Below are 8,995 nucleotides of genomic sequence, written 5' to 3'. Positions count from 1 at the left end.
ACACATCCAACTGGAGCTACACAGTCAGGAAAAGATAGTCACACATGCTATCATATTTGCCATCACTTTTAAAATTTGGTTTTCCCAGAGCTATCTTCTAGAAGTGAAATATTCATACCATTGGTCTTTGCCTGCAATTCAGATATGCTGGCATTAGGGAGGTAGCAGTGGCCATGGGTTAGATCACAAGGTCCAAATAACCAAGCTTTCCATATACATCATGAGCAGTGGAAGATAAATTAGCACATTTTTCTCATTCAGTTGTTTTATTGGTCTTTTTTGTAAGGCAGTGTAGTATAATGATTAAACACGGAAATGCCGTGCCAGACTCCCAGGATCAACTCCTAGCCTCTCCATTTATTGGCTGTGTGACCTTAGGCAAGTTACTTAGGCTCTCTGGGCCTAAGTTTCTCATCTGAAAAGTGAAGATAATAGTAACTCCTCACAGTATTATTTTGAAGAGTAAATACATATAAAGTAAAACAGTGTCTGACATATAGTTAGCACTAAATAAACATTAATATTTTTCTTTACAAAATGAAATTCTTTGTGAAAACAGCCCCACAAAAGCATTAACCAACATTACTCATCACTATACTTAAATAAGATAAAGCAATATAAATGCATGGGAGGAAATTGTACAGCTCTCATTACTTCTCAACTGTTACCTATCACCACCTAATTTCACCACTTAATTTAACTTAAAGATAATTAAAGGTAACACTCATATCTATTTATAGAGTTATGTAAGGATTAGAAGAGATTATGAATATAAAGTGCCTGCTACATAGAAAATGGTTAGAAATCATGCCTAATAGTAGTAAAAATAACAATTTGCCTGAAGTCATCAAGCATGAGCTGAGATTCACAGTTTTGTGTGCCTCCAATATTCATGGTCTTTCCACCATACGAACATGCTCACTGCCTGCTATTATTTACACATACATATGTATATATTCTTTTTGTCTCTATGCAAAAGGTTTTTGGCATTCTGCCTAAAAGGATTAAAGGCAAATGCTCCACCATATTCTAATACCTTTAAACCAGACTTCTTCTGATCCATCTACTTTGCACCAGGTACCCACCATGCCTAAGCCATGGACATCCATATTTTCTTGGTTCCTTCAGCTCCAGTTACTGCCCAGTTTCTTTTTTTTTTTTAAATATGGAACGCTTCACGAATTTGTGTGTCATCCTTGTGCAGGGGCCATGCTAATCTTCTCTGTATCGTTCCAATTTTAGTATATGTGCTGCTGAAGCGAGCACAGTTTCTTTTGAGGGAAAACTCAGGGCCTTTCCTGGGTGTCTTCAGCCCAGCTTCCCACCTGTTCCTCAAGAGCTATGGCCCAAACTCATTCTCCTTGGTTTCCCCAATATTGCAACCATCTTTAAACATTTCTTTTAAAAATGAATCCTTACTTCAACTCTATCATTGCCTTCCCTTCTTTCCTGATTTACTTTTTACTTATATCTTCTATTGCCTCTAACACAGGATATATTTTGTTTAACTCCTTCCTAATAGTCTGTTTCATTTAATGTAGGCTTCACAAGAGTATTGATTTCCTATCTTTTAGTCATCGTTGAATCCCAAACATCTAAAACATTGCCTGATGCCAAGTAGACACAATAAATATTTGCTGAATTAATTCATAAGGCAGTATGATACAATAAATAGTGCTTTTGCTTTTGAGGCCAAACAGAGCCACATTCAGATCTCAGCTCTACCACATATTAGTATGTCACCTTGGGCCATTCTCTTAACCTCTATGTGCTTCCATCTCCTCATCTGTTAAGTGAGAATTGTGGCAAAGCCTACTAGAAGACTCAAAATATCCATTTCCTCCTTCTTCTACAGCAGAAGTTGACAAACTTTTTCTTAAAGGCCAGAGATTCTAGGCTTTGCAGGCTGTCTGGTTTTTGCCACAACTGTTGAAAAATGTCATTGTCATGAGAAAGCAGCATAGATAATACATAAATGAATGAGAATGACTGTATGCAATAAAATTTTATTTACCAAGAAAAAAGCCACTGGGCCTCAAGCTATAGTTCTCCAATGCCTATAGCTGGATACATGGCTGCTCAGCTAAAGCTCACATTTTATTTGCAGCTTGGTCAAGTCAATAGGGTGTGAATTGAATGATGTATATAACTTTTAGATTGTGCCCTTGAAAGAAAAGTACATTTCCTCACCTTTCCCTTTATACCCTTCACACTGGCTGGAATACAGATCTGATAGAAGAATTAGCAGCTGGCATCCAGGTCCATGAGATGGAAGCTAGATATTGAAGAGAACAGTATAGAAGCAGGCTGGATCCTCAACATGGTATAACAGGGTAACCCTAAACAGCCTACCTGGTCTTTTCACAGAGATAGACATTTCTATTTTGTCTAAATTGCTGAAGATTTTTGTTACAGCAGCTTAACCTGTACCCTAACACATGATTATAACTGTCTCCTAGGTTATTGTGATTATTCCACAAGATAATCCATATGAAGTACATAGCACAATGGCTGACAAACTATAAATGGCAGCTGTCATAATTTCTGTTGTTAGTGACTTCATTCCTCATTCCTCACCTTCATTCTTCCCCTTCTCTGGCATCTTCAAATATTTTCTAACCTAATCTTGCTTCCCTAGCGACCCAATGCTCTCTTAAGCCCAAGAACATTTTTTTAATGTTCTTTTTAAAAAAAAGAAATTAAATTCAATTTAGTTAACATGTAATGTATTATTAGGTTCAGAGGTAGAGTTTAGTGATTCATCAGTTTCATATAATACTCAGTGTTTTTTATATCAAGTGCCCTCCTTAATGCCCATCACCCAGTTACCCCATCCCCCCACCTACCTCCCCTCCAGCAACCCTCAGTTTGTTCTCGAGTTAAGAGTCTCTTATGGTTTGCCTCCCTCTCTGTTTTTATCTCATTTTATTTTTCCTTCCCTTCTCCCATGTTCATCTGTTTTGTTTCTTAATTTCCTTATATGAGTGAATCATATATTATTTGTTGTTCTCTGACTTACTTCGCTTAGCATAATACCCTCTGTCCCACCTACATCAGTGCAAATGGCAAGATTTCATTCTTTTTGGTGGCCAAGTAATATTCTATTGTGTATATATACCACATCTTCTTTATCCATTAATCTCTCAATGGACATCTAAACCCAACAACTTTGATATGGATTCGACAACTCTTTGTCTCCATGGGTTCAACAACTCCCCACACATTCAGGAAGGGAATTTAAATGCAAACAACTAGACTCTGCCTTTTTGCTGAAAAAAAGCACAAATCACACATTTAGCTGAGTTGGGCCTTGTTCACATTCCTAACAAGCTGGATAAAAGCAATCTTCAGATGGAGGTATGCATAGCAGAAGAACAGTGATGCTCAATTAGGGGTGCTTACATGGCCCCCTCAACATTTGGCAACATCTGCAGTCATTTAAGGTTGTCACAACTAAAGAAGGGGGCTACTACTGGCATCCAGTGGGCAGAGCTCAGGGATATTGCTAAATACCCTACAATGCACAGAACAGCACCCTACAACAAAGCACAGATGTTAATGATGCTGCCCTTGAGGAACCTTCCTCTAGAAGTCCACAATGACTTCCCAAGGAGGTATGCAGACAGGAAAAGTTTTAAGAGAATTAATTTCTAACTCATATATGGACTGTTCTCTAAAACTGATGTGCCATGATTGTACCTGAGGTGGAAGAGTTCCTGTTGGTTCCCCATTCTCACTTCTACTTTCACAATTACCCTTCTCCTACTTTACAAGAGAAAGGTCTAACTATTAGGCATCTTGAATCTTATCTTGACTGTAGGCACTTTCTTCTCTAAGGTCCCAGAGTACAGCAGAGCAGAGTGAAGATCTTGAAGCTGGAGCATAGTCCTTGGTTCTAATTAATTCACTGTCTCTTACTGTATAGTATTTATTTACTTGCTTACTTTGCTTACTTATTTTAACAGGTGGGATGCTTGTGGTCACAGGGATTTTTTTCAGTTTAAAATTTCATTTTATATACATCATTCCACAGAGATGTATGTTATTATGATCAAGATAAGAGTTTCAAGTAGAAAAATATGTATGACACTAGGATAAAATTCAGTGAGCAAAGAGTGGAGATGTGGATTCAAAAAGAAAAGGTAATGGGGTAAGATGCTTGACTATTAGAAAACTTGTCCATTTCTATTTTAATGGATGACAGTGGATATAAAAATACTCCAGGATTTAGAATTTATCCAGGAGCAGAGGGTATTATGCTAAGTGAAATAAGTCAGCCAGAGAAAGACAAATACCATATGATTTCAGTCATATGTGGAATCTAAGAAACAAAACAGATGAACATAGGGGAAATGAAGGAAAAATAAAATAAAATTGAAGAAATGAAAATACTGAGGCATGAGTTTGTGTTGTAATTTTAACCTGTTAATATTTGTAAGTTGTGTTTGCATCTATTAGAACTTGCAATGAAAAATTTCTAGATGTCAGTTTGAAAACGTTCAAGGGGCAGAGTACATTGCAAAGTTAAAAAGCCTAGGTTACTGCTGAATCCCCTCTGTGTTCCTTCTTGCTCGATGAAAAAAACAGAAAGGGGGGGGGAACCCAGTCACACAGAGATGTCATTAAAATGCAGCAGCAAGTCCTACCGCACAAGACTGGTTTTCTCCGGTCCCCACTCACCCTGCCAGCTAGCTTCCAAGTGTTTTTTCCCCCTGTTCAAGAAGTTCTTCATGCTCCTTCAGCCTTCCTTTTTTCAAGCCAATACCTAGTTTTTTCCTTTTTATCAAATAATGACTCTCTTAGTCACCGCTGCAGGTCTCCTGGACTCTTACAGCCTGCCTATGACTCAACGTGCTTTTAGCAAGTGGGCCTCCAGATACAATCCACAATTATCAGGCAGAACTTTGAAAAACATAATAAAAGCAAAGAGGAAGTTTTTAAACAGCGCTATAGGGTGGTCCTCACACACACAGATACACACACTCATACACACATACAGGCTGTGCTCACAGAGAAGTTCTCGTCCCTATGCCAAGAAAACTACTGGGAAAATGGGCAAGTTGATCAAATGAATGAACTCAGCTGTTTGTTTTCATGCAGGAAATGGCAAAAACCTGGCTCTTTTTTTTTCTTTGATTGCAACCTTTATTGTTTCAAGGAAATTGTGAAACTGCTGTGTGTCCACAGGCTCAGGAAAGTAGTTTTCATATGCGCACACAAACATGCATTTGTGCACACAAAACACAGTGTGATCATAGCTGTAAAGAACAAGGAAGGGTGTACTTTTTGCTATCCACCAGCCCGGACCTACATTTTCACATTGAAATCAGAGAACAAAACCTTAAAATAGAAATGGCAATAAACAAAATAGTTCACTTTTATCCAGATTGGTTCGCAGAGCATAGTTCTACACTGGATTCTGGCTTGATAAATGTCTCTTGCCTCACTGTAAGTCAGAGATGCTGTTTGATTCCTTCCTGTTTAAAGACAGCTTCTTTACACTCTGAGAGAAGCCAAGGAAGAGAATCCTTCCTTAAGCACTCCCTCAAGGCCAATTAACAAGTATTGATTTGATTCCCAACTTAGCTCATTTTAGCTGTGTGACCTTGAGTAATAGTCTTAACCTTTCTGAGCCTCAGTTTCTTCATATGTAAAATAAGGATAATGATATGTACCCCGACTGATACACACAATTAGTAATAAGGACTAAATGAGGCACATCTATTTAAAAATTAAAGTATGATATACAAAATATATTAAAATAACAATTATTAATACAATAGTTATGGTTATTATTAGCTCCCAAGACCACGTATTTTACAGTTCATAAGCTCTGTTAGAAGAGCCAAAATCCAAAATCAGAATGCCTTTAAATTCTATCTATTCATCCCTGGAATGCACACTGATTCTATACAACATAGACCTAACTATTTTTCTATATGTAATAGATATCATTTTAATCTATATTATCTTCAGATAATTGAATAGAGATATTGTGATCCCATTCTCCCCCCACACCAAGATTTTCTCTTTTCTGAGCTAAAAGAAAACTAATCAACTCAAAAGCCCTTAAAGAAGAGAAGTACAACATTAGCACACTCACACCTCTGTTCTCAGCATTATTGTTTACTTGACTGATGGATACTGTCCCCTTTGGAGGTTGTTAACACATGGAAATGTTTGTTGAGTCTAGAAGAGTGAAAGAAGATGTTTCAGTTTGCTCTTTTATTCGCAATACTAGTCAGTGCTTAATACCCTTTTGATGTACTCATGAATAAGTGGATGAAAATCTGTCATAGGTTTTATTTTTCCTCAGCATAATTGCCTGAAACTCCCAAGTCCTGCCCCACAGCTCCAGTATGATGAGCCCCAAGATTCTGAGCCCTGATTCTAGCCCACATTCACAGAACACCTGGCTTTGCCCCTCTTTTATTTCAAGAGGGTATTTCACAAACTTTTGGAGACTGATGGTACCCTGGGGCCATCTGGGCCAGTGTTAGTAACTGATGCCAAGATGAATAATTTTTTTCTTTTGCAAGGGAGAGGGGTTTTGGTGGGGTTTTGGTGGGAATCAGTAGCCTGGCCCTAACTTCTCTTTTAGACAAAGCAAGTGTATTGACTATCTTATTCGTTTACTAGGTATTAATGCTGCAGCTCAACCCTAGATCAGATGACTAAGGAAAAATGACTGAGCCCTTCAAAGCCAAAGGAAGACACCTTTTATAGGGCCAACTAGAAAGATGGGTTTTGTCTGTTTATTTTTTGTTTTGTTTTGTTTGGTTTTTTGTTCTTCTTTGTGATTCTGTTTGCTTAGTTCATTTTAATTAGACACAGCTTGTCTCCTCTATAATTTGGGGGAGTATAGCAAGTAGGAGATGCCTTGAGCTGGTAATGAAGTTATGTCAGAAGAAGTCATTACCTCTGATCCTACCTTAGTGCTACTTCTCTGCCACCTTAACCTTATTAGCTCCTGTCGAAAAAATCATCTTTTTGTCTAAGGTCTTATATCCTACAAGTTGAATAAAAGGGAGAAAACTCACATATAAGGAATTATATACAACACAGAGCTTGAAGCACACTAAGGAGCTATCTTTCTCCAAACATCAGATCAAGTACTTCCTAGAACATCATAAATTGTCAACTCCATGAGAATAGGAGCAAGTGTCTGTGTTGACTATGCTATACCCTAATGCCTAACATGGTTCCTAGGCACAGTAAATATTTCAAGGAGGAAGGATATAAAAGGAAGAAGGGAGGAAGATTCTAAGAAATATTTCTAAAGATGAACTAGTGCTGGAATAAGGTATTCTAGAACTAGAAGGCCTGGAGGTAGAAGGGACCATAGGAGACCATTGGTATCCAGCTCTCTGCACTCACACAAGAGATATTCTGAATGATTCATCATTCCATTTTTGAGAATTCATTGGACAAGAGTCTCTATGGCTCTCTTTGCCTCCCATTTTTATTGCTGCAAAGTCATACTCCTACACTGGTCTGTAACTTATTGAAAATTTCCAGATTACACATCCAGGTTCACTATTCCCACCTGAGCTATCAGTGTGCTACTTAGAAAATTTACCTGTATTAATTTAGTCTCCAGAGCAACCATACAACTGGTCAATTTTCAAAAGAAAAAGAATTCAATCAACCTAGTTCTATTCCCTTCTCCTTACTTGCTTGAACATGCATGGCACCTAGATAAATCTCTCTATATAACAGTCTGGTTTATTTAGAGACAAGGAAAGGTTCTTGTAAAATTCTGACTAGTTGAGACAGAGAAAGTTTAACATACTCTGCTTTTAGGGGAAAAAATTAAAATAGAAGCCACCACAATTAAAATCACAAAGATTTTCAAGGGCTCTCTTGCATTCAAATGCTACTCAGCTCAGTTTCCTATATTTTGTATATTTTTTAAAAGATTTTTTATTTATTCATGAGAGAGACAGAGAGAGAGGCAGAGACACAGGAAGAGGGAGAAGCAGGCTCCACGCAGGGAGTCCGACGCAGGACTCCATCCCGGATCTCCAGGATCAGTCCCTGGGCCGAAGGAAGCACTAAACTGCTGAGCCACCCGGGCTGCCCTATTTTGTATATTTTTATTACCATTTGGATAAAAGTTTTTTTAAAAAGGGTATGAATGATCCTTGCATCCATGCATCAGAATTCAATGATGACCCCAGATTTTTCATAGTAGTTAAAGCAATGTGGACACAGACATCTTAGAAAGATTTTAAAAATGGGATTTGAAATCAAGAAAGTTCTCAGCTCACCCTTCAGAGATATGGAATACTTTATAAGACAGGATACCAAATTCTTTTTTTTTTTTTTTTAAAGGTATAATTTTTTTTTATTTTTTTATTTATGATAGTCACAGAGAGAGAGAGAGAGGCAGAGACACAGGCAGAGGGAGAAGCGGGCTCCACGCACCGGGAGCCCGACGTGGGATTCGATCCCGGGTCTCCAGGATCGTGCCCCGGGCCAAAGGCAGGCGCCAAACCGCTGCGCCACCCAGGGATCCCAGGATACCAAATTCTTTAACCATTCTGCAATGGTTTTGTCACATAATTATTATTGTAGAGGTAAAGGTGGTGGTGGTAGTGGCTGTGGTGGTGCCAGCTGTTAACATTTACTGAGCCCTCCCTACATGGTGAATGCTGTGCTAAAGCTTATAGATGTATTAATTAATTTATTCATAAATTATCTTATTTAATCCTCAAAACAGCCTTATCAGTTAAGTACTAATACTATATTTACTTCGAAGATGATGAAACTAAGAAAAAAAGATGTTAAGTAACTTGTTAACATCTTTTTTTGCCCTGGTTTTTTGCCCCGGTTACTAGCAGGGCAATTCAAAGTAAATTGAGCTGACCTGAGACCACAGATCAGATTTTATTTTGGCATGAAGCTCACTACCCCAATCACAATTGTAGCCCTTTCCAAATCATATGCTAACACACAAATTAGTAGAGATTAGATGGTACGCTGGAAACCAAGT

General features: G+C 38.1%; 1 non-coding gene across 1 annotated transcript; it reads right to left on the bottom strand.

Annotated features, from left to right (window-relative positions):
- Window positions 1-1,159: 1,159 nt before the first annotated feature.
- On the bottom strand, window positions 1,160-1,266 carry LOC112649564 (U6 spliceosomal RNA). Its single transcript, XR_003129625.1, has one exon. It is a non-coding gene; the product is annotated as a U6 spliceosomal RNA (small nuclear RNA).
- Between the last annotated feature and the right edge of the window lie 7,729 nt (window positions 1,267-8,995).

This window comes from Canis lupus, chromosome X (genome assembly GCF_003254725.2).
Source record: "Canis lupus dingo isolate Sandy chromosome X, ASM325472v2, whole genome shotgun sequence".
Lineage (NCBI taxonomy): Eukaryota > Metazoa > Chordata > Mammalia > Carnivora > Canidae > Canis > Canis lupus.
This window is presented reverse-complemented; position numbering and strand designations above follow the sequence as displayed.